This window comes from Lygodium microphyllum, chromosome 23, assembly GCF_053477565.2.
Source record: "Lygodium microphyllum isolate KBCC chromosome 23, Lygodium_microphyllum_v1.1.10, whole genome shotgun sequence".
NCBI classification, from domain to species: domain Eukaryota; kingdom Viridiplantae; phylum Streptophyta; class Polypodiopsida; order Schizaeales; family Lygodiaceae; genus Lygodium; species Lygodium microphyllum.
The window spans coordinates 36,272,631-36,298,299 of NC_141157.1; positions in this window are offsets into that span (position 1 = coordinate 36,272,631).

Below are 25,669 nucleotides of genomic sequence, written 5' to 3' on the forward strand. Positions count from 1 at the left end.
AATCAACTCACAATCAATAAACACCATGGAAACAAATAGACACATGGGAAAAGTATCCCAAGAATTGCACAAATCATTAGATAGATTTAAATGTAAGTTTGACGTGAGGGAAATGAGGCAAGAAGCCACAAAGTAGAAACTATTGCTCTTGCAAACCAAGGGAAAAGTACCACAAGTAAGATGTTAGAAATGTCTATCCATGTCTAAAGAGAAATGGTAGAGATGCAATGGGATATTGAGGACATCAAATGACTAGTCTTGAGCACTATACTAATGAGATCATGCAATGTTAGTTATTAGACCTCATGAAAAGGCTATTGCTAGTTAATTCTATAATGCTTCAGGCGCAATCATAGATGGCTAATATTTTGCTAACATGACTTGGTATTATGCCAATAACTAAAGACCAATCCAAGATTCTGTTAGTTGAGAAGCAAGTAGAGAAATATTGAGTGATGGATGACTCCTATATCTTTGAAGAAGAAATTAAGTAAAATTTCAAAGGCAAATAACCTCATCTCTAACACAAAGAGAGATCAAGACTTTGGGCTTTGCTTATGCAAAAAAGGGTGAATGTAGTTCACATGTCTTAATTCCATAAAAAAAGCATCCTTCTCCATTCTCAAAGACCTTTTTATTATGTACTTCTCAAAGGCCAAATATGGGGATAACCTCATAATATGTTTGATGAACATGGAGTAACAAGAAGGGGAGTACATGAAAGACTATGTATCAAAAAGTGTCTATGTAGGCACATATTAGTGATAGTAGAGAGACCGAATGCCAAGGCTATAATTAAAGCCTTCATCAAAGGTCTTTGAATGAATCTATGAGGCTATGGATAACAACTTAATTCTACATCACTCCAACACCAATCTCGTACTAGATGAGGCTGCCTAAATACCTAGCATGGAATAGTAGCAAGGGACCTCAAAAATCATTGACACAAGTAAGCATCCAAGAGGACATTAAAAAAATGTCCAAAGCATCCACTTTCATGGAGACCATTTAGATATGCATAAATTATGGCTGCTTTGGTCATGAGGCATCTTACAACATAGCCCCAAGGAGCCACCCTATTTTTCTCCATACACAAATGTTGGGTATCAATAGAAGAATAGAGGTCCTTTCTATAAGAGACTGAAATGATTGCCTCTAGTTTCCCCATATGACCAAAGAACAATAACACCTAGAACCAAAATCAATCCTTCAAGGATAGCAAGACCATTAGGTCCCAATCATTACTCACCTGCCAAAAGTGACAATCCTATGCACTTTATCGAAGAACCACTAGAGAAGGAAGAGTATACAAAACCTTGCATCACTTTATGATGAAGAGGGTAATGCTATCCTCATGGACAATCATCCAATTCTAGTATTGATGTGATGACCTGCTTGAGGAAGAAGCACAATCCACACTGCAAGACCATCAAGTGCTTGCATTGCAGTCACCTTGGAACTCCATATTTGAGAATTTAGGAATTTCCCATCAATACGAGAATTCCAAATCAAAATGGATTTCGTGAATTTTGGGACTCTCATTAATTTGGAACTTGTTGTAATGGAACATATTATTGCTTAGGTTTGTTTCCAAGAGATTGAAAAAAACTCAAAAAGGTGGTGTTAGTAAACACCTTAGTTTTAATATCCTTGAAAATCTTCAAGGAAATAGTGGATTCTTGTAGACTTTGTTTGGCCTTCAATACGACCTTTGGGGGAATTTTAAAAATTTTGGGAGATTTTGCACCTTTCTTAATCCAAGAGAAGACAATGCTATCTATTGTTTCCCATTGTTCAGGATCTTTTTTGTTGCACATCCAATATTTATCCCAACAATTAAGATACACCTTTGCATATGTAGCATTTTGACGACTACAAATTGGTGCCCAATATTGTATATGTACCTTGTTGAAGTTTTTGGATTTTCTATCTGTATCCACCTAAATTTATGCAACACCAAGCCATATTGGATATACCAAATCTGAAGGTCTAACAAGTATAAAGTCATCTTTCTTAACATCAAGCATTGGTTCAAATGCATGTTTCGGTCGTTTTCTTGAGAGGTCCACAATAGTGGTCATTCAACTCTTCCAATCCAATAAAGTCATCTGCATCATCTATATCTATATTCGTTACATTGCTTTGTGTTCTTAAGAAAAAATCTATGAAAATTATATATTCTTGGACATTTAGATTTTGAAGAAAAAAATCTATGAAAAATATATATTCTTGGACATTTGGATTTTGAAGAGCGTAGATCACATGTTTCCAATAATCAACCATTGGTGTTATAAACTTTGTGAAAACTACTTTAGGTCCTTTAACATTTTAACTCTACTTACTACTTCTTGATGATCCTTAATGTATCAGAATATGGGCAACAATGTTGGAACACCCTTTAGAAGAGTAGGCTTTCCTACAAAGTCTATGTTCCATAATTCAATGCCACCTTCTCTTGGTAACCAGTTTGGGGACTTTGGATGCATCTTTTATTGCATGAAAGTGTATCTCCTTGTATATAAAACCAAAATTGAAGAGGTTTTGAGTGACCAAAAAGTGTATCTTTGGAATCACACAAGTATCCCTCAATATATCTCTTAAAGTCCAGCACATGTGTCAATAAGAAAGGTGTGGGACTTGACATCTAACATGATTGAAAATGTTACGCAAGATGAGAAAAAGTGAAGGTCATGCTTGCCCTTAGCTTCTTTGAAAATTTGCTAAACATTGCATCAATGTCTTCATGTGTATGAGCCACCATGAGAAACCCAAGCTAGATCATCTTGAATGTTCCTCATGCAACAAGAAATGATAGATATGCAAAGAGATAGCAATTTTTATTTTCTGATCCACAATTATTAAGTTGAAGTAGCAAGTTCTCTAGCAATCATTTGAAACGATGATGGCCATCTTGTGGTGTATTATCTTCCATGCATGATTTATTTTGCACAATACCTTGATGGTGGTCTAGTTGAGGGATTTTAGTAGTACTAAGGTTGATCTTGGCATTCCATCTATCTGTAGATCACCATTTGCATGCCTGTGTAGTCACTCCAAGTTCTTAAAGCAAAGGACAATGAGACAATTATGAAAATAGGATCATGAGGCCATAGATCAAGTGAGAAATATCTATATCTGCCTTCTCCATCTCCATATGTAATCATGCATGTTAAAGAAACTGGTAGTTGAGCAGATCTTTCAATCTCTTTTGATCGAAGCCTTAACCTGGGGATAGCTGGTCCATCTTACCATGTATGATGCACAAGTTTTTCTCTGGATTTAATGTTGAGGCCAAGCGCCAAGTGTAGTATATGTTCCAACAACTTTGTTGTTATAGCATGTAATATTGACATTTTTTTAGAAGCACATTTTGCTCTTGAAGACACTTTCTTGCTGCAAGTTGCTCTTTAATCTCTAAGCAAATACTACACTTGAAGAGCTCACTTGTCTTTGCTAAGGTTACATGCTTGAACTCTGTGTTCCAAATACGATTAAAGATGGACAATAACACTTTCTTACATCCCATACCATCCAATGTAGCATTTACTTCTGCCCATATATCTACCTACTTGTAAATATCTGTGATGACCAATTGTGTCTCCCTTGATCCATCTTGCATTGTTCTACTCTTATGTGGCATTTGCTCTGCACTTTTCTTGACAATGTCTTTAAGGATGGCTCTTCCCATCTCTGTGTGATCCCAAGCTGCTCTTATTACCCCCCTATTTCCATGCATTGCCCTTCTCATGCCCTACTCAAATTGTGTTTCGTACATGTAAAAATATATATTTGGGATTCCATGAATCTCATACCATGCCCTTCCACATACCACTTGTCCATTGAAGATGAAGCTATATTTCCTTGTTTCTTCATTATCAATCCTAGATGATGACTCAAACTTGTCATAAACATAGTTTGTGTGGTCTTTGAATTGCAATATCCAAAAGTATTTACATAATTGTTGCATTGCTTCTCTATTAGCAAATTGACAACACTTTTATTGGCAGCAATCAATTGTGGAAACTTGTGAAATGGAGTCCATAGAAGTTCTCAAGTTGTACCTTTAGGGGGCCAAAATTTGAGGCTTTCTATTGACGATACAATATGATCTTTTCTTAACTTTTTTTTTTTTTGCAGAAATAGAATCTTCATTGGTATGCTCCATGTTTTTGGCATAAGCATTTGTAGAGATAAATTGGATGTATGATTGTTGTTGTAGCAAGTATCCTTTCTTCATGGTTTGGGACCAAGAAAAACATCATAGAGATCCACTCAAAATCATATATAGGCCAGATAAGATGAGAGTAGAAGTAATGTTCAAGCATCTAAAGTATGTATGGGATCAATATGGAGATGTTTGTTAGTATACCAAGACTATTCTCATAGATGACAGCCCTTACAAAGGATGCCCAAATCCTATTGAGAATTGCATTTATCCAAAAACATTTGATATTGATCATGGAGACTCTATCTTGATCAAAGAAATTCTACCATACTCAACTTGCATAAGCAAATACCATGATGCATGTTAAGTCATCAAGTTTGATCGACATGGACGGGAGGCAGTTCAATATGGACATGAATTGTATGCACAATTTAAGATTGTCATTAATAAATTTACTAGAGCAGAGAATGATGATATTTCATATCATCATCAGCACTGCACAAGACCATGATTGATAAAGAGGGAAGATATTTTCAGCCTTCAATCACTTCTTGCTTCAAGAGACCATCTATTATACAAACATTCTCAACAAATGCCTCATGTCATTCGTCTCTTACATCGAATAGCTCGCAATTATCCAAGTTGAAGCAAACTCTCTCTACTTTGAAAGATGTGGAAGCACTGCAACTTGCTTATCAGTTAAGATATCACAAACATTTCATAAATGGTAGTGCAACTAAACATTTTATACAAAATCTAGAAAAATTGCATTTTCTTGATATACATGATGTAACAATGTATACCTCTTATCTTAAGGGCTTTTGCATGGCTATGAAATATATGCTTGTTAGAAATTTTAGTAATTTATGTAGTTATCTTGGTGTTTTTAAACACCACTTGCAACATATCTTCGCAACACTTCATATTTGTCTTTTCTTGTACATTGCACCGCCTAGCAAGGTGTAGGGGGATGATTCCAACAGAATTTTCTTCTTCTCATGGCTCAAAATGCTAGGGGGATACTGTTGAGTTTCCAGGAGGTTGGCTATGTCGGCGTACCATGGAGTAACTGTGTTGAGTAGAAACAAGGAAGCATCAAGAAGGTCTGGATCATCCTCTTCCTCTTCTACAGTTTGAGGGATCCGTTGACAGATGATCAGCTAGGACATGAGAATGGCCAGGCTTAGTGACCACTTCAAAATCAAACTCCTAGAACAAGAGCAACCATCTCATCATTCGTCCTTTGACATCTGCTTTGTTCATCAGGAAGGATAGGGCTTCATGGTCCACGTAGAACTTGAAATGCGTTGATAGTAGATAGTGTCGAAACTTCTCCAATGCAAACACCACTGCTAAGCAATCAAGCTCTGTCACTGTGTAGTTCCATTCTCTATCAATGACCTTTCGGCTTGCATAATATATTGGTTGATCCAACTTGGAAGAGCCCTTCTGGCATAAAACAACGCCTAGCCCTTCAACCGATGCATCTGTGTGCACATGGAACTCCTTTCTCCAGTCAGGAGGTTGTAGGATGGGTGCTCTGATGAGGCACTATTTTAGGGTATTGAAGGCTTCCTCACAGTCATCAGTCCAAAGGAAATCTGCATCTTTCCTTAGGAGCTTGTGCAGAGGGGCTGCCTTGATTATTAAATGTGCAATAAATCTTCTGTAGTAGCTCACATGGCCAAGAAATCCTCTCGATTTCTTGAGGTTTTTTGGTGCTGTCAGTGCTGCAATCATCTCAATATATGATGGGTCTGGTGCGATCCCTTGCGCAGAGACAATATGGCCCAGAAGAACTCCTGATGGGACACCAAAGACACATTTGTCAAGGTTGAGAGAGATTCCATACTCTCGGCATATGTCAAAGCATTACTCTAGGTGTCCCCAATGCTCATGGATTAGGCTATAGACACAGAAGTCATCGAGATACACCTCAATGAAATCATGTAGATGGTTTTGGAAGGCATCCATCATTACTCATTGGAAGGTAGCAAGAGCATTACAGAGCCCAAACGATATCACTCTGTAAGCATAGGTTCCCCATTCTATGGTAAAGGTTGTTTTGGATTGGTCCTCTTCTACAATTTGGACTTGGTTATATCCACTAAATCCATCCAAGAGGGAATACAGCTCATGACTGGCCCCTGTATCTAACAGTTGGTCTGTGAAAGGGATAGAGAAACGATCCTTCTTCGTCTTGGAGTTCAGCTTTCGAAAGTCCACACATATTCGAAGTTTCTCGTTCTTCTTGGGTACAACCACAATGGGCATAACCCATTCAATGTTAGCCACGGGATAAATGGAATCTGCTTCAAGGAGCTTCAATAATTTAGCCTTCACCAGAGTAGAATAATTGGGATTCATACACCTCTGTCTTTGCATCATAGGTTTGGCATCTGGTTCAATGTCAATGTGATGTTGACAGAATATAGGGTCAGTCCCCTTTAAGTCTTTGTATGACCAAGCAAACACGTCTAAGTTCTCCTTCAGTAGGTCTCACAGAACCACTAGTTCTTCTTCTGGAAGATTTAGACCCACTTTCAGGTGACGTTCAATACTGTCAGCATCCATGAACGTTAATTGTCTTTCATCATCCACTTCGTGGATAAAAGTCCCACGGATTGCTTCTGGATAGAGGTTTGACTCCTTCAAGGGATTAGTGTCATCGTCTGATATTCCACTAGAACCAGTGTCCTCCTTCTGAACAGATGACTCATTTGTCTGTTGGGATTACTAGAAGGGTATCAGAGCTTTGTTTGCTTCTGTGTGAGTGGTGATTTCTTTTGGACTTAGGGATTCATCTTCAGAGGATGCATCCAAGAATGTCACATAGCACGGACCTTCTATAAGCCGTGGCTTTGATGGCTTTGGCTTCTGTTGACAAGGAGCATCATCATCATCTTTTCTCCAAAATGAATGGTTAGGGCGACAGGAGTCACTAGTGAACTTAATTTTTATACCTTTGATCCATTGCTTATGCAAATTTTGCATACTTTGTCAACCCAAATGGAACAATGGTCATTCCATCCAACACCCCGAGATCCTCGGCCTCTGAGGTCTCTGTAGGGACATCAACAAGATCATTTGCTATCAGAGGATCTTCTTCAACTACATTTTGATAACCTACTTCTTTTTCTTCCTCATCATTTTCATCCTCTTCCTCTGGAGGCTTTGTCTCGACTTCTGTATAGGCTCTGTAGGAGAAGAACAGGTCCTCTGTCTCTGTGTTTGCTTCTACTTCTGCCTCTGTCTCTGGTTCTGTCTCTACTTCTGACTCTGCTTCTGTCTCTGCGACTGCCATGTAACAGGGAGAACAATACATCCATGCTTCTAATTCATTGTCAGATGTGATTTTAGAAGTCAATTCGAGTTGAGGCCGGAGGTATTCTCCCATGGACAAAGACTTTGCTTCTCTCAGTAGTTGGCTTACAGTGCCCATTGTTAGGAACTGTGCCTCCATTTTCTTGGAAAAGATCTGTTTAAAAACCTCTTCGTCTCTTGATGTACCATATGTTACTTCATTGGAGTTTGTTATGACTTTGATAGATGTGGATCTATTGCCTTTTTTCGATCCATACAATCTCAACACCACTTTATTGGGTCCTTTGCCTAGGGTTAGGGTGCCTTTGAACCGGTCTATCCTGGCTCTTGCTTAAAAAAGACAAGGTTTTCCCAATAGCAGAGGGTATGAGGTCCCGTAAGAATTTGGTTTAACCACCAAATATATCAGCCAATAGTCTCTTTCTACCAGGGTTGTTTTTACGTATGGGAAGATGCCCAACGGTTTGATTCTGCTTTGGTTTGCCAATCTGATAAGCCACTGTGTAGGTTGAATTCCTTGCAAACCTAGATCCTTCATTGTAATATATGTCATTATGTTTACTGATGAACCTCCATCAATCAATGCATCTAAAATAAAGCATCTTTCTATCCATACACTAATCTCTAGGGTTTCAGGATCTAGGAAGGTATTCCTTCACAGGTTCAGAGGCTCTGTTAGACTTTGTTGTTGTTGGGGAAGCAATCCTTAGTCTGCATCTTTTTGTCAAGTTGCTTTTGAATCTTTTTCGACAACTCGGAGACAGCATCAACAACTGTTGGAATGTTAGGTTTGGTTTAAAGGTGTCTAGGTCTTTGACCAAATCATACTCTTTAATAGGATCCACAAGCTTTTCCAATCGTCTGGGAAATGGAGCCACACCTACTTTTATCTTTCCTTTTTTTTCTAAGAGTGGCAACATGTACGCTTCTTCTTCATGAGGAGGTACTTATGCATCCTCTATTTCCTGGACCTTTGGTCTTGTCTCTACTTCTGTCTCTGTAGCTCTCTGTGGCTCTGTAGTGTTTTGTACTTCCTTATTCTGGATTGCATTGTTTTTTTTTTCTCGAGGGAGGCTGAACTTCATAGTCTTGGTAGAAGGAACATTCTCTTTTGGAACTGCGGGCTCTCCTTTATTTGCTCGCGTTATTACGGCCACTTCCAACTCCACCAAATTGGAAGTAGGTTCTTAGGTCTTCTATTGGATATCAGAAGTAGATTTCACAGGGGATGGACTTGGACAATCTTTTGCAGTATGATCATCTCCTTTGCATCGAGTGCATAAGGGCTTGTAATCTACAAATCTTCTAGGGTTTGGACAATTTGGTGAGATATGACCCTTTTCTCCACATCTGTAACATTCCACCTTTGATCTTTGACCATCACCAATAAACTATCGTCCTTTGTAAATTTGAGAGGGAAACCTCCTTGGACCAAAATTAGGACCAAACTCCCTAGGCTTTGGTCCAATGTCCTACGTTGTCATTTTGGATTCCAGCAAATTCTTCATTCGTGCATCTCTTTCATAGATCAAATATCCTCTGTATGGTTCTTCATCAAATAGTATGAACAGAAGGCTCCAGGAATGGTTGGTTTTTGTGTATATTCAGTGGCTAAATGTCCCGCTCGATGGCACTTTCAGCACCATGTATTAGAATGCATCACATCTCTCCCACCTCCCGCAGGAGTGGATATATTAGTGGTATTCACCTTCAGCATTTGTAATTGTTCTGTAATCACATCCATAATCTCTTTCTTAATACTTGCAACTAAGTTGGATAGGTAGTCCTTCAGACTTTCACATCCTGATGTACTTGTAGTAGGGTTTTGGGAAGCTTCTGTAATTGCTTCATATATGGGTTGGGGTTGATCCAAAGGGTCCTCTATTCTGGTTTTGATTCAGAGCTCTTGTTGATATTTGGGGTTGCTGATTCTAGTGGGTAGGATTCCATTATTGTTGAGTTGCCATTGGAGGAATTGTTTGAGACCATTGCTATTGTGGTTGAACCATCAGTCGAGGCATTGTCGTATGTAGCCACTGTGGATTAGGTGCATTGTACTACAGCATTGTTTGCATCTAGGGGTAGGGGTAGGGCATTGTCCCTGGAACTACATTTTCTAGGTATACCATTCATGGCATGGGAGGAGGTAAGACTTCTCTTCCTAGAGTCATTCACAGCCTTACTTCAACTTCATCATATAGTCTTGCACTTCCACTGCAGCTTGTAGGTTGCCTGGTCTTCTCAATTCCACAAACTTGTGAACTTCTAATTGTAGGTCTCTGAGGAACACTCCTTTTTGGATGCCTTCATCCAAAAGATGGTTGGTCCATCTCTTTAGGATGGATTCTATTTGCGAGACATAAGCTTCTACTCTTTCTCCAGAGGACTGACTTAGGTTCATGAACTCCTCTCACATCCTCTCTTCAAAACCTTCATGCTTGAATTTAGTGAGGAAGGCCAACTTCAGGTCGTCCCATGTGCCAAAAGTTCCTGTTGCTTGTCTCTCATACCATTGAAATTCCGTGTCCTTGAAAGTGGCAGGGAAGATTGCTAACCAATGCTCGAGGGTTTTGGCATTGTTAGCCACACATGCTATCATAAACTATGCTAAATGAAGATCAGGGTCTTCATTGTACTTTCCTTAAAATTTGGCAATGGGACTACATTTACTAGCATGTTATCAATATTTTCAGGACAAATCTGACTAGGAAGGGGACATTGAGTCGCCATCGGGACTTCTGTAAAGAGTTCTTTTAGGGTGTCAAAGGAGGCTTCTATTGCAAGCTCGTTCTCAGCCTTGATTCTTGCCTTCTCTCTTCTCACGTACCTCTAGACTCGTTCTAGTGCTTGCCTCTTGATTGCATCATTCATTAGGGGATTTACTCTAACCAATTGCTCTGTACTCAACAAAATAGAATCAGAGGGGCTTCAGTCTCTAGAGGACTCTTTGGCCAATATTTCTTCTACTTTCTTCTTTTCTACATCTTTGAATTCAGCTTTCAAACCACTATAGAGGGGGAGAAAATCTGTTCTGAAAGTATCAAAACTCATTCTTCTTAGGATCGTTGTTGTGCCATCATCATAATAATGCCAGCTTCTTATAGTTTCAACAGTGTATGTTGTAAATAACACTCTGTGTCTACCAACTTCCAGTGGGTTGCTAATTGGACAAACAAAATATTGTTAGAACCCCAAGCATCCCACGTGTCTTGCTATTGAGTGTCCACGAACAAATTCCAACTCTTTTCTTTCTTGTTTTTGTGAACCTCCACATACCACAATCCCTGAAGCTTCTTCACGATCTCCCACTTGATGATGTCTAGAAAATTCTCAATGAATGCCAAATCTTCCATGGATGGTCATTCTCTCTAATTCTGCTCTTCAGTTTGTTCCCAAACAATTTGCCACCAAGATGCACGTCTCTGTTGCTTCAATAGGAAGAGGAAATAGTCCACCACATAGAGCTTGCATCATGATGGTAATATGTTTCCACCATTGTGGGATGAACTTCTTGTAGAAAGTGTCTTTGGCAATAAGAATATCCAACTCTTCAGTGGAAGAAGGAACTTTGCAAGCATCCATTGAATTCTCCTCTTCTTGGTAATGTCATTTTCTTCATTTTCAGCCTCTTCTGATGCTTGTTGATGGCAAGCTTCCCTGACTACACACCAAAAACATGGAGCCCCAAAATGAACACCAAGGAAAAGGAGTTTCTATTGCAAGAAAATATATCTTGTAATATCAACAAGCTTTTGTTTTATTCTTTAGAGAACCACAACAGGGAAAAGAACAAATCTTCACGCAGCATCATAGTAGATATCTCCTAGAATTTGATGAAATCAACCATAATCTTTAGCATCGTCATAGAATCCATCAATAGAACAAGAAACACAAAAGAATACACAATTTTTTAATGAAAATAATCACATATGATTTATTTTCATTGTTTTCATAGTTCTCTCTCTCAATCTCTCATAGAAGAATACATTGTTGTGATAGAATTGACTATCTTTGACTCTCTCTTTCTCTCTCAATCAATAGTACATCATCTCCTTACTACAATAGCTCACTACTGTCACTTCACTCCAACCCTTTTTTCAATCTTTAGCAGCTACTTCCATTTGTTTTAGCTCTTTTAAACTTAGATTCATCCTTTCCAAAAGTTAGAAAACTTTCCCAAAGTCACATATACATTTCACAGAACACTTACAGAAGATCTACATAATAGAATAGAATAGAGGCTCTATAGAGGATCGATAGAGGGTTACAGAAGGTCATCAGAGAACATCAGAGCCTCATAAGTCATACTAAAACCATCCCAAACTATAAAAAACTATTCAATAAGCTTTCAAAATATTTCAACTTTCATCAATCATCAATCCATGTTTAATATAGAAGAAAATCGGAACAAAATAGAAGCTAAACAGAAGGTATCAAAACCTCAACAGAACCTATCAAAACATCACAGAGTCTCATATTTCTACTGAGAGTCATCATGAGCTTCTAAAACATAATTAATATAATCTAAAACACTTTCAAACACTTCCAAAACAACCAATCATCACTCAAAATCTATCAATAATCAACCATTCAGACCTAAAAAACAACATAAATAAACCAAAACATCTAGTCATTCAAGCATTCAACAGTTACACCTACCTACAGCTGGCAAAAATATAGTGCTAGTCGATTAGTGTAGTTGGTTATGCACTGTTTGACTAAGAAGGCCACTTTTCTTTATGTTTTATCTTATCTATACTTTATGTACATTGTATAGTGTGTGAAATAAGAAGAAAAAATCAATAAGAAAACGTTTTGGCATCCATCTCTCTTCTTGTGTTCTTGAGTGAGCTTCCTCTTGTGTATACAATGTGTGTTTGGCGCAGAAGCTTAAGAAAGTCCCCCCATCACACAATTCTTGACATGGTATCAGAGCCGCACCACTGAGAGAGGCTGATTTTGAAGGCTGAAGTGAAGGAGAAGAAGCAAGGTTTGAGCAAGTAAGCAAAGGGTAAAAAGCTCTCCCATTTTTTCACTCTCTCTCTTGGATAGTGTTTGTGGAGGCACCAGAAGCAGGGTAGAGTGAAAATCTCAGATTTCTGTGAGATTTGGTGTGAAAGAAGATCATTGTATATTCTGAAGATAAGCCCTTTAGGATGCTCCGCAGTTTTTTTGGGCATCTTAGGCCGTTTCAAGCCCCGTTTTAGAGCCGCAAGGTTGCGGACAATAGTTTCAGGGTACACTATGATTTGGATTGTATTGATCAAAAGTGGGTGCACAGGTTACAAATTTCGAATCCGTACTTTTTTAGGTGTTTTCCAGGAAGCAAACATAAGGTTCATATGCAAATAGGTTACAGATTACATATATTATTGAGCAATCAGTGAAAAAGGTTGCTTGGTGTATTGCAATGCACTTGTTGTGAAAGGCTGCAAAAGACTAGTTTGATGTGTTGTATCCTTTTTTTGTGATAATGACAGAGAATAGTGGAAATCCCATTATTGAGAAGCTTGACAAGAAAAACTACTCTTCATGGAAGTTTTGTGTGATGAACTTTCTCATTGGAAATGGCATTTATGAGTTTGTTTCAGGTGAAGAAAAGGAGCAAGAGCTGGGTGCAGATGAATTAAAAGCATGGAAAGAATGGAATGCAAAAGATAAAAAGGTAATGTACTAGCTATCTATAGTCATTGATAATACGATATTGCAACATATCAAGAATGCAAAAACTTCACATGCAACTTGGACAATTTTTGAGAACATCTTTTCAGTAGATACAAAGGTACGGAAGATTCAACTCAAGCAAGAGTTGAATACCTTGAAGAAAGAGAAAATTTCTGACAATGATTATGTTTTGAAGGTGAGAAGCATTGTAGATGCTTTAGCAGCAATTGATGTAATGCTTGATGATGATGATTTGGTTTCATCCACTTTGAGTGGCCTTAATAATGAGAAGGCATGGAAATCATTTGTTACTTCAGTATACATACGAAAGCCATTTTCAAATTTTGATGAGCTAATCTCTCTCATGATTACCGAAGAGATCAATATGCAAGGTGACTCATCTGAAAAAAATGATGAACAGGTCCAAGCATTTTTCTCAAGTTTAGAAAGGGGACGTGGTAGATCCTCTTTGAGAGGCCATGGTATGGGACGTGCTGGTGATATCCAGTAAAATAGGTTCAATCAGTAATTTGATAAAATGCAGGTTTCAGGAGGCCGAGGAAACTTTAGAGGTAGGGGGAGCTCTAGAGGAAGATGTGGATGGCAAAATAGAGGTTCTGGAAATTGCGCTCTTGTTTGTCATTATTGTGGCAAGACAGGTCATATTGCAAACCATTGTTATGCTAAGAAGGATGATATTTGCAATTGTAAATTGCAGCAAGGAAACTATGCATCGTCTTCACGACAGAATGAAGACAAAAATGAGTGTTTGTTTGTTATGTAGCATATGATAAATGCAGTTACAAGAAAGGAGACACATGATGATGTATGGTATGTCGATTCAGGTGCATCTAATCATATGACCAATCATGTTGAATGGTTTGGAGAGATACATGACTTACAAAATCCAGGTTATATGCAGATGGATGATTATTCATGCCACCCAATTTCACACATTGGAAAGGTTCCCTTGTCCTTGTATGATGGCCAGACAAAGAGTCTGACTGATGTATTACGTGTGCCATCAATTACAAAGAATCTAATGTTTGTTGGCCAAATGGTAGAGCAAGGTTGTAGGTTCGATTCAATGAAAAAGGTTATTTTGTAGAAGATTTTAATGATAAGTTCAGGTTGGTTGTGCAAAAGGAAGTAGAGTTGGCCGCATGTTCACTTTAGATGTTGGAATTCCTGTAATGGATGCTGCTATGTATGCTAAAGGAAAAGGAGTGGTTGCAGACATTGAAATATGGCATAAAAGTATTGGACATGCAAATGTGTAAAGGATGAAATTAATGTAGTTCAGAGGATTTGTTATAGGGTTTCCTTCTTTTAGAGTTGCAAAATTTTATAAAGTTTGTGAAGCATGCCAGTTTGATAAGCATGTGAGACAACCCTTCTCGCATGACAGAGAAGTGAGCAAAAATATACTGATGTAGTGCATACAGATGTTTGGGGGTCTACACAGAATGTATCTCTTGGTGGCAATAAATACTTTGTCACATTTATTGACTGTTCAAGAAAGCTATGGGTATATTTGATGAAGGAAAAGAGTGATGTATTTGAGCACTTCAAATCCTTCAAGGCAGCTGGTTGAAACAAAAATAGGCTTAAAAGTGAAGTGCTTGAGATCAAATGGAGGGGGAGAGTACCTCTCTAATGAGTTTAGTGGCTTCTTAAGGACTCATGGGGTAAAGAGGAAATTTACTTGCAAGTTTACCACACAACAAAATGGGGTTGTAGAAAGAAAAAATAGGCATATTGCAAAAGTTGCATGGGCATTAATGACTGAAAAGAATATGCCAAAACATTTTTGGTCTAAAGCTATCCATACTGTTGTCTATATTAGAGAACCCCCACAGTTGCAGTTCATAGGATGACTCTCGAAGAATGCTTTACTGGCAAGAAGCCCGATGTATAATACTTTGGCTACATTGCATATGTTCATGTGACAAATGAGCTACGGAAGAAGCTTGATCCAAAGGCTAAAAAATTTATATTTATTGGATACTCTTTAGAGCAGAAAGGGTATCATTGTTATAACCCTATCACATGTGAGTTCAGACTGAGTAGGGACATTATTTTTTATGAGATGAGCAGTTGGTATGCACTTACTGGTGATGTATTAGATGATGATAATGATCATGATAGCTATGTGCAGAAATAAAAGCAAGAATCATGGAGTCTTAGTGGACTAGAAAAATCATCTGGTACTACACCTACAATGAACCCTTGGTCTGGAAGACTAAGGAGTAGCCCCACATCTTCAGGTCTATCTATAATTCTTGTAGGAAAAGACAAAGGAAATAAGAAAATGTTGGATGGTAATGATGCATCTACTAGTCATTTAGGATTTGATAGAGATTCTAGTGGTCCAGAGAGTTTGGATGATGAGTTTGGCATTTCTTCATTCAGGACAGTAGGTGTACGGAGATCTCATAGTAATGTAAAGGCTCCATCCAATGATCCAATGGTATGTAGGTCTAGCAGGGTCAGATACCTTGTTAAAAGATTTGGCTTTGAAGGTTATGCAGCTCACCATTATGCTTATATGGTGAAACTAGTTGAGGATGTTGAGCCCACTTGTTTTGAGGATGTTGTTGGTCATGCTCATTGGGATGCAGCAATGGATGAGGAGATGGTTGCATTAGAAGCCAATAAGACTTGGAACTCAGTACCCTTGCCTAAGGGTAAGAAATCTACTGGCTGTGAGTGGGTTTACAAAGTCAAGCATAATGTAGATGGTCCAGTTAGTAGGTATAAGGCTAGGCTAGTTGCAAAAGGCTATGCTCAAACATATGTCATAGATTATGAAGAGACATCCAGTCCAGCTGCTAGGATAGCAACTGTTAGGTGTGTGATTGCCTTGGGAGAAACGAAAGGTTGGAGTTTGCAGCAAATGGATGTTAAGAATGCATTCTTGTGCATGGTGAATTGCAAGAAGAAGTGTGTATAGAGCAGCCGGCAGGTTATGAGGATTTAGAGCATCCCACATATGTGTGCAGGTTAAAGAAGGTGCTCTATGGGCTGAAGCAAGCACCTAGAGCATGGTTTGACAACATTGGAGAGTATCTTGTTAACATTGGATTTTGTATTTTTTATGCTAATTGCTCACTTTATGTGAGAAAGGGAGATGCAAGTTTGGTCATCATAGTCATCTATGTGGATGACTTGATTTTTACAGGTGACTGTGACAATGGGATTGTTAAAGTTAAGGACTTCTTGAAGAAGAAGTTTAAGATGAAGGATTTGGGTGAGGTGAGATACTTTCTTGGTATTGAGGTGATTAGATGTGATGATGGTATATGGATATCACAAAGGCAGTATGACTTGGATATGTTATCCAAGTATGGTATGACAACATGTAAGCCTCTTTTAGTACCATTGGAGCAAAATGTGAAGTTGAGTGCCGACGTTGGGGATGAGATAGAAGACACTACTATATTCAAGAGGATAGTAGGGAGTCTAGTTTACATGACTATCACAAGGCCAGCCTTGAGCTATACTGTTGGCCTTGTTAGTCAGTTTATGCAGATGCCTAGAAAGCCTCATTTGGATGCAGTTAGATGTATATTGAGATATGTGAAGTCCACTTTATATTATGGACTTTTTTATGAGGCAAGTAAGGATGTACAGGTCTTTGGATACACAAATGCAGATTAGCATGTTAGACAAAAGATCTACTAGTGGATTCATGTTTTCCCTTGGTAGTGCAGCAGTTACATGGAGTAGGAAAAAGCAATCTACAGTTGCTTTATCAAGTATGGAGGCTGAGTATAGAGGTACTGCTATAGCAGCATGTGAGGTGGTATGGCTGCAAAAGTTATTAGGTGATTTGGATGTGCAAGGATATGGTCCAAATTTCATTCAATGTGACAACATGAGCAACATACAATTAGCTAGGAATCCAGTGTTCCATGCCAGGACAAAACACATTGAGGTGCACTATCACTTTGAGAGAGAGAAGGTACTTGCAGGAGAGATTGACTTGGTATATGTCAGCACACAGAATTAGATAGCTGATATTTTCACAAAGGCATTGGGTGCAAAGAAGCTTCAAAATTTTCGAAGCTTACTTGGAGTTGCAAAGATAGAGTTGAGCTTGAGGGGGAGTGTTGAGATGGCAAGCTCAACACGTGCTGACATTGATGATGGACGGCCTTGCTAGATGGGTCCGCACGTCTACACTTAGCATGTTGGTGGTCATTATGATGATATTCACATGGCCACTGACTTATCACTTATCATATTTAGTTTATTACACCTACCTAGGGCTGGCAACGATATAACGCTAGTCAATTAGTGTAGTCGGTTATGCACTATTTGACTAAGGAGGCCACTTTCCTTTATGTTGTATCTTATCTATACTTTGTGTACATTGTATAGTGTGTGGAAGAAGATGAAAAAATCAGCAAGAAAACGTTTTGGCCTCCATCTCTCTTCTTGTGTTCTCGAGTGAGCTTCCTCTTGTGTATACAATGTGTGTTTGGCATAGCAGCTCAAGCAAGTCCCCCACCACATGATTCTTTACATAAAATGGACAAGTAAAGAGTACCAACAAGCAGCTTGTAGGGATTTTATCCAAAACTGTATCAAAGGGTAAGCGCGATTGGGACAAGAAACTTCATGTGGCTATTTGGGCTTATAATACAATGTTCAAGAGAACAACATGCCATATCCCATCTAAGTTAGTATATGGGGAATAGTGTGTCTTGCCCTTGGAAATTGAGTTACTTACTATGAGGTTTACATTGAATCATTCTTTGGGTGAAGAGGAATCATTGCAAGAAAGGTTGACCTCCCTAGCACATCTTGATGAGATCTGATTGTTGCAGGCTTTATTGCATCAAGAGGTAGGAAAAAAGAGTACGAAAGATTTCATGAACTTTGTGCCAAAAGACATGAATTTGTGAAGGGTCAATTGATCCTATATTATGATGCACGTCACGAATTATTTATTAGCAAGTTAGAACCCAAATGGGATGGCCCTTGTAAGATTATCCATATAGGAAAGAATGGCTCCATAACCCTTGTAGAAGATTTGTAGGGGGTAAAGTTTAACAATAAAGTAAACTTTAATAAGTTGAAGCCCTATTATGTGTAGGGGCTGATGTCAGACTTGGTGCCTTTGCAGATCTTTTAGGATTGCTTAAACTTATAGTAGGTTCCAAGGCAATCAGATGGGCAGAATCATTCCTCATCTGGAACATTGGTATTTAGAGCAGCATTACCACCAAGGTCAAGTGATTTGGTGGAGTAAGGTTAGCATATTACTAAGTGGAAAGATGGATCTTTCACATGGGATATTAAGGTCTCTTGCCACCATTGGCATAGGGTTCTTATTAGCATCCCTATTGATTTTAGTGAGGAAGGAGGGATTGTACATGTCATACATCCTCTCTCTTGGCTTGACTTTGACTACCATAAGTATGAACAAGTCGATTGGTATGCTATGGCCTATCAATGAAGAATGGGTCTATACTTTGTATTTTGATGGATCTTTACTAGGGTCCACTAAGCATGCGAGTGTCGTTCTTGTTATTAAAGACCCCCGACATAGACTCGTTATGAAAATGGGAGTCTATTTAGGCACTACTTTTACTAATAACATAGTAAAATACAAGGCCTTAATCATGAGGCTGAATATAGCCAGACGTGGTGGTATCCACCATTTATTGGTGAAAGGTCACTCATAGTTAATGATCGACCAATTGAATGGGACTTGTAGTGTGAGGGATCCCATTTTGCATATGTATCATTGTGCAGCCTTGGATATACTTTAGATTTTTGAGACAATGACTTATCACCCATGTTCCTCATTAATGGAATTGCTTTGTGGATTCATTGACAAATTATGCCTTTTTTGAGGATGCATTTCTCAACCATGGTCCTGAGGGGTTATTAGAATTGGTTGATCTTATTAGCTTAGGATTGTTGTGGGAACTGATTGCTGACATGTCCTATTATGGACGTCGATGGTTAGTATGGGTGATGAGGTAGGTAGCGATTGACTATCTTCCTATTCTTTCATGGACACATAGGATCGTTAAATGACACATTTGTAAGACACACCTTGCCATTTATACAGGGGCCCTAGCTAACCATTTGATGCATTTAGTATAGGGCATGAGTGGTCCATCCCTTGGTCTAGTGTCGTATTTCAATATGATTCAAGTGGGGGTCAAGGGTTTGTTTTTAGCAATAGTTTACTGAATTGACTGCTTTATAGCTTTATTTCGTTAGGCTAAGAGGGCCGTTTATTTTTCAGTGTACTACTTGATTTCATAAGGCCAAGGGGCCATGTATTTGTTTGGTGTGGGTGCAGTTAATGGTTTCTTATCTTAAGGCTATACTAAATAGATTCGATGGAGTACCTAGAGTTAGCCTCTTACTATGCCAAAGAACACCATATTAAAGAAGTTGAAAATTTTTCAAGTCCCAATTGCAAATAAGTAATAAATATTTGACCACGTGGCTAAATATTGATCCATATTTGAAAGTAAAATTTGGAAAGGTGGCTTATATGGTATTTAGGATATATTCCATATTTAAGTAAGACAATAAGATTTGACTATGTGGTCAAATAATAAAGGTATTGGGGTTCCCAAAGTGCATGGAAACCCCCAATTCCCTAATATTGTGTTAAAGCATCTTATTTGTCAAGTCCAGGTGATGTCCTTCCTTTACAAGTTATTTCCCTTTGAGCTACATATATATACGTGTTTGTGGAAATTTTTCTTCTTTTGGGGAACGAAAAAAATAAAGACATGAAGTCCCATGGTTTGGTTCAATATATTTTGGGGAGTTTGGAATAGTTGTCCACCACCTGTGTGGAGGCATTGTCAAGTGCTCTAAGATCGGTTTTGTGAGTAGTCCTAGTGGCCATGTTCTACGAGCCTGCTAGGCAACTATTTCTAGGAGAGTCTATTAGTTGTGAGGCATATAGAGAAGCCTACCAAATTAAAAAGAGAAGAAATAATGGCTATATTTGAAAAACCCTATATAGATACGAAGGTGTGTGAAAAGGGGTTCTAACGCTTGGAAAAAATGAAAAATACTAAGAGTAGATGATCACTACCTTGCAAAGGCTGGTAGGTTCCTAGGGATGAGTTAGACCCTAGACCCAGGTCCGACACCTTGTTTTCCTAGGGGTGACATTTAGCTAGAAAAATAAATCAGGTTGGTTAAAGCAAAAATAAGAGTGAGTTGAAGAAAAAGGATTTAGTGTTTCCTTGTGATAGCTTGGTAAGTTCTTGGGTACTGAGACAAGACCTATATGGGAGCTTATTTCTCAATTGCCAAGAGCCATGGATTGCTTATTATTTCAAGCATTTCAAGCCAAGTGCAATGGCTATCTCCCACATAGCCATACACGCTCTCAAACCTACGAGTATAGTGAGCTTATCTCCATGCTCGATCAAGTTGCCTCCTCCCTCAAGCACTCTAGTGGCTCCATGATCCAAGGCACAAGCTCAAGCAAGCTTGATCCTCAAGCTCCAAGCTCCATGCTCCATTTCCATGCATGAGAAATATAAGAAGAAGAGAGGAGAAGATGGAGAGCTTCTCCACCACCGTTCCTCACCCTCACACACTCATTCCCTCACTCTCTTACACTCCCTTTCTTAAGCACAAGCTCAAGAAAGCAAGAACAAGAAGAAGAAGAAGAAAAAGAAGAGAAGAGCTAGTTTTGGCCACACAAGAACGAGCTTCTTCATTCCCTTTTTTCCTTTTATACAAAACCCTAATCTCCTTTGGGCACCCATCCCTTTTTTACATGTCCTACAATTTTAGCCTAGGTCCCCTTTTCCTATTTCCTTCCTATTTGCATTGTGCCTTCAACCATGCCCATCTATATTTACAAATTGCACAAGAGGGAGCTTGGCACTCTCTTACAAAAATTTACAGTGCACCTTTGCATTTCAAATGCGGCTTTCCTCTTTTGCACTTGCCCTAAAATTTTAAGGTTTTCCTCATGCTTTTGGCCTTTTTCCCTCCTATTTCTTCAGTCGGCTCGCCTTTTTCCACTTTGTCCTACGTCTTTTTTAACTTTCTTTTTTCTTTATTTGCACTAGGGTTAATATTACCCCCCTCTTAGCCAAGTGCAAGTCCCATGTCACTTGCTAGCACTTGTTGATAAGGGCTGGGGTGGTAGAAGGGTTGTCATGTGGGTCGATGGTGGGGCTTTGTAGAGATTGGCCATGGAGAAGAAGCATCATAAAATTGGATGAGAGATTGTGGAGATCAAAGATAGATTTGAGTGGGTAATAGGGGCCTCCGATGTCAGTGTGGTTGATTGCAATTGTTGAGTGTACCTAAAAAAGACAAAGAAAGTGTATTACCTGAGGCTGTGTCTACCTCACCGTGCAGTGCGGGGTGTCTATGCCAGTGAAACTGGGAGTTGGGTCAAATCTCAGGGAAGCCTTTGGTATTGTCCCACACTTGAGGACCTATTTTGTGCACAGGGGAGGTGTTGTGGTTGTGACTTAGGGAGATAGGTCTAACAAGCGCAAACTCCCTAGGTGTGTCCTGCCCTTGATATGCCCTAAGTGTGAAGTGGGGGGATAGAGAGGGCTAGGGGGTTGGCAGGAAGCTAGCTGACTGAGGCCACTAGATGTACCTAACTTGAGAACCCCTAGGTGCATTGGTTGTGGCACTTTGATATTACATGAGAATTCCATTTTGTCCTTTTCTTGTGCTTCTTCTCTATCTTTTCTTATCCTTTTCTCCTTTCTTTTTCTCTTTTCTTTTTTTTTCTTTTCTTTTTGCTCCTTTTTGACACTTAATACATGTTGAGAAAGTACACTAGGCATCATCCCTATACTCTTCAAGGCTACGCTACGAGGGGGCCTAAGGGACTTGATAAGGAAGGATCTACTATGCAAGTAGCCTTTTATATTAACGTGTACATTTAGAGCTATCCTTGATAGGAAGGGGTGGCTACACTTAGTGAAGCGGCCATCATTCATATATTCCAGGATGGCCATTCAAAAAGAAGGCAGGAGCACGGCCCTCATCATTAGGCGTGGCATTGCGCAAAAATGAATACTTGCATTTAGATTTAAAAAAGAGTGTCATGAGTCGGGCCTCTTCTACCACCGTGGGATTTTGTTTAAGCAAAATACTAAGTATCCTAAGATAATTACATGTGTGGTTATAAAGGCAGGGTCAGGGCAAGATGAGAACTAATCGAGGAAGTGCATGATAGATGGGCAGATGTCCTACACTTAGTGAAGATTAGGCACTTCTCTGGTCTTTTTGCAATCACATTATAGATCCTTGGAAAGTTGTTTACCTACCATGCATTTCTATGTTGTAGTCTACCCCTATTCTCCACATATATGGCATGTAGGTAGAGTCATTGCGCTTGTTTGGTATGGTGCCACAGAAGGCCATCCAAGCATCAAGGTTGGTATCCTAGACGCATCACCGCCATTGTGGTTGGGCCATATCTAGCTAACGATCTTTAGAATCTCCCAAACCTTGTCTTGCCAATAATCTATGGGCTCTCTTTGCCACCTTGTGGGGTGTCTTCTTCTCTCCTCTATCCACCTATTTCCCAACTATTGCGTGAACCTGATCGCCTGATCATCTGCTCCACCACCCTTAGAGATACAACTCTGTCTAAAGAATGACGATAGTGGAAAGAGAACTCAAAGGATTGACTTTGACTTTTTTCTTACTCCCAAAGAGCCAATTCTTGGGCCTAGTTTACGGGGTGGCATTTCTTTCTTTGTGGGATTTGGACCTCACGAACTTGCTGTGGCCTTTCTTGGAGTCTCCTTTGTGCCAGCTCTACCTATTCTCTCTGCCTACACTTTCTTTCCACAACCCGCAGCGGCTTCCTCGCCCCACTCTTCCATGTGTGCTTGCACATGCTGTGTTGGGCTTGACACTTGCGGTTGTTCTTCTTTATCTTGGCCTTGTTCGAAGTTTTTCCCTTCTTCTCTTTGTGGTTTTGTTGGAGTTGTAGTAGGTGGTTGAGCTGGTTGTTCTGGCTCTCTAAACCCTAACTCCTCCATCTCCTTCATCTCGAGATCCCAACAGCTTGCCTTAGATATTATCATTGTTACTCCATGCTTAGGCTAGTGCTCTCTTTCAGTGCTCTTTCATGAAGGCTATATCTCAGAGCTCATCTTGTAAGTTCTAGCTTCCTCTTTAGCCCTTCCATGGTATCTTCACCCTCGAGTTGAGTCACATGTAGGATTGTGTTCAAAAAGGCCTATTGTTGGACCTCAAGACACCTGGCTTGTTGGTTCTTCCCTTGTAGTGTCATGATTCATTCACTTTTTGCCAAGGTGAGGCATTCGACTAGATCTTTGAGTCTTCCAGCGGTCTATTCCTCCCATGCCTTGGCCTTTTCACTCATCCTCTCTACGCCTTGATTCTAGTACTAAGACAACATCATGACTATCTATTCTTGCTTCTTCCAGATTTTGAGTATTTTCTCTTTCTATTGTTTGAGGTGATTCAACTACTTTGTCAGTCATTCTCGTTTGAAGAGGGCCATCTGAAGTTGGTTTTCCATCTCTGTTAGTTTTTTTGCTGCCACTTTGTCTCTTTGTGTCTTGGCCTTACCAATTCCTTGAGCAACTCTTCCTTGTATTGTTTCTCCATTCTGCACTCTGCGTAGGCTTGGGTCCTAACCCTTTCTAGCCCCTTGGTGATCTCATCTCAGATTCTATTTAGCTAGTCGATGTACTTTTGCATTTTCTCATTCTGCTGGTAGGAGGACCAAAAAGTCCTCCTCTAGCATCACCTATTCTCCACTTCCCTTGCTATGGGGCTCTTTTATGTGAATTTCTCCCCCATTTTCCCTTATATTGCTTGTTTGGCTTCCAACTCTTCCCTGAAGTCACTTATTTGGCTTTGTTGGATGGCTATTTGATGCATTTTTTCAAGTTGGTAGGCTGAGAATGTTTCCTTTTCATTTTCAAACTCTGCCACCAGTGTTGCCTTCCTCTCCTCTTTTATTCTTTTTGGATAGCCTAGTAGTTCGTGGATGTACTTATCATACTGTACCAACCCTACCATGGTCGAGGCTTCAACCTTGGCCTTCTTTAGGTCCTTCTTGGACTCAGCATCCACAGCGGTAGGCCTCTTTGTTCTTGGTATGGGGGACTCCTTCATTGAGTGTCGGTCCAAGATATTGCACCATGTTGACTGGATATTACACCAAAGCCATCATGTTGCTTTGGTCCACTGTGGCATCCATGGTTGCTTGGGTGATAGTAGTAGTGGTGAGACTATGACGAGCGAGGACAGTTCCAATGAGGCCTTCCCTTTACCTTCCACCATGGGTCCTCTGGCCACTTCAGTTGCTGCAGAGCTGGTTCCAAGCGCATCATCTAGGCTTCTTTTGGCTAGCTCTTCTGTGCGGGAGGGTTGCTCAACCGACAGCTTGATGGCAAGAGCCATTTTATCATGTTCTTATCTCCTTAACCTTTTCTCCTCCTCTTGTCACTTTTTCGTTCGTTCTTCCTCCGTCCTTTAGGATTCTTATTTTGCCTTACGCAGGCGTTTCTCCTCTTTTTCCTACTTCTTCTTCTTTCTTTGAATTTTTAGCAAGTTTTTTCTACTCCCCCTATCTTGATGGGAGTGAACCCTCCCCTCCTTACTCACTCACGGTCCTTTCAGTGGACTCCTCTTGTTACTGTTGAGTATGGGGTTGAACTCCCTTTTTTCTTAAGGCTCGCTTTGCCTACTCTTTCTGTGGCTTGCTCACTTCTTTGTTTCCCACCTTTCTTTCTTTTAGAGATGTTGATGGGCTTTGTGGGATTGGGGAGAGGTGCTACTCTTGGGTGGGAGATCTCTCTGGAGTCTCCCCTACTTCCTTTTCCCTTCCCATCTCTCATATAGCTTCTTGGATGATGGCGGTCAACCCCCCTCCAAACCCTATCAGACAGGGATGCTTTTGATGTAGTCATTTTTCGGTCCGATTCAACTATGGTGGCTAGTGACTCCCCACCTGTAGGTCTCTAGTTTGATGATAATGCCTTAGCTAAGATTCAATCATCTTATAGACATAGTCATTCAAGTTTACTTCATCTAGGGCCTCTATTGCAATGCTTTCAAGCATTAGCACTAGAATCTGAGACATGAGGGTATTGTATCAGTGGATTGGAAAATAGGGCACGCATAAACTTGGCTTGTAACTGGATGGCAAGGTCATGGATGCCGGCTAGACTGATCCTATCATTGGTGTGAACCTTTGTCTTTGTTATGGCTTCTCAGGGCTACAACAAAAATACAAGAACATACCAATTTGTTGACACACAAATTCACTATAGCCATAACTTCCACACAGTTTCTAACAACCATTACTGAAACACTCATAGACACATAATTCATGATTAGCCACTTAGAAAATCAGAGAAATAAGACATAGTAATAGAGATCAACCACATCAGCACCAACCAAGCATGGCACTGTCATTTTTCATTTTCAATTTCATTCATCTGATCTCAAACAATACAACTATCTGAATATCAAGACAGGAACTTGCATTTCAAGTCAAGGTAT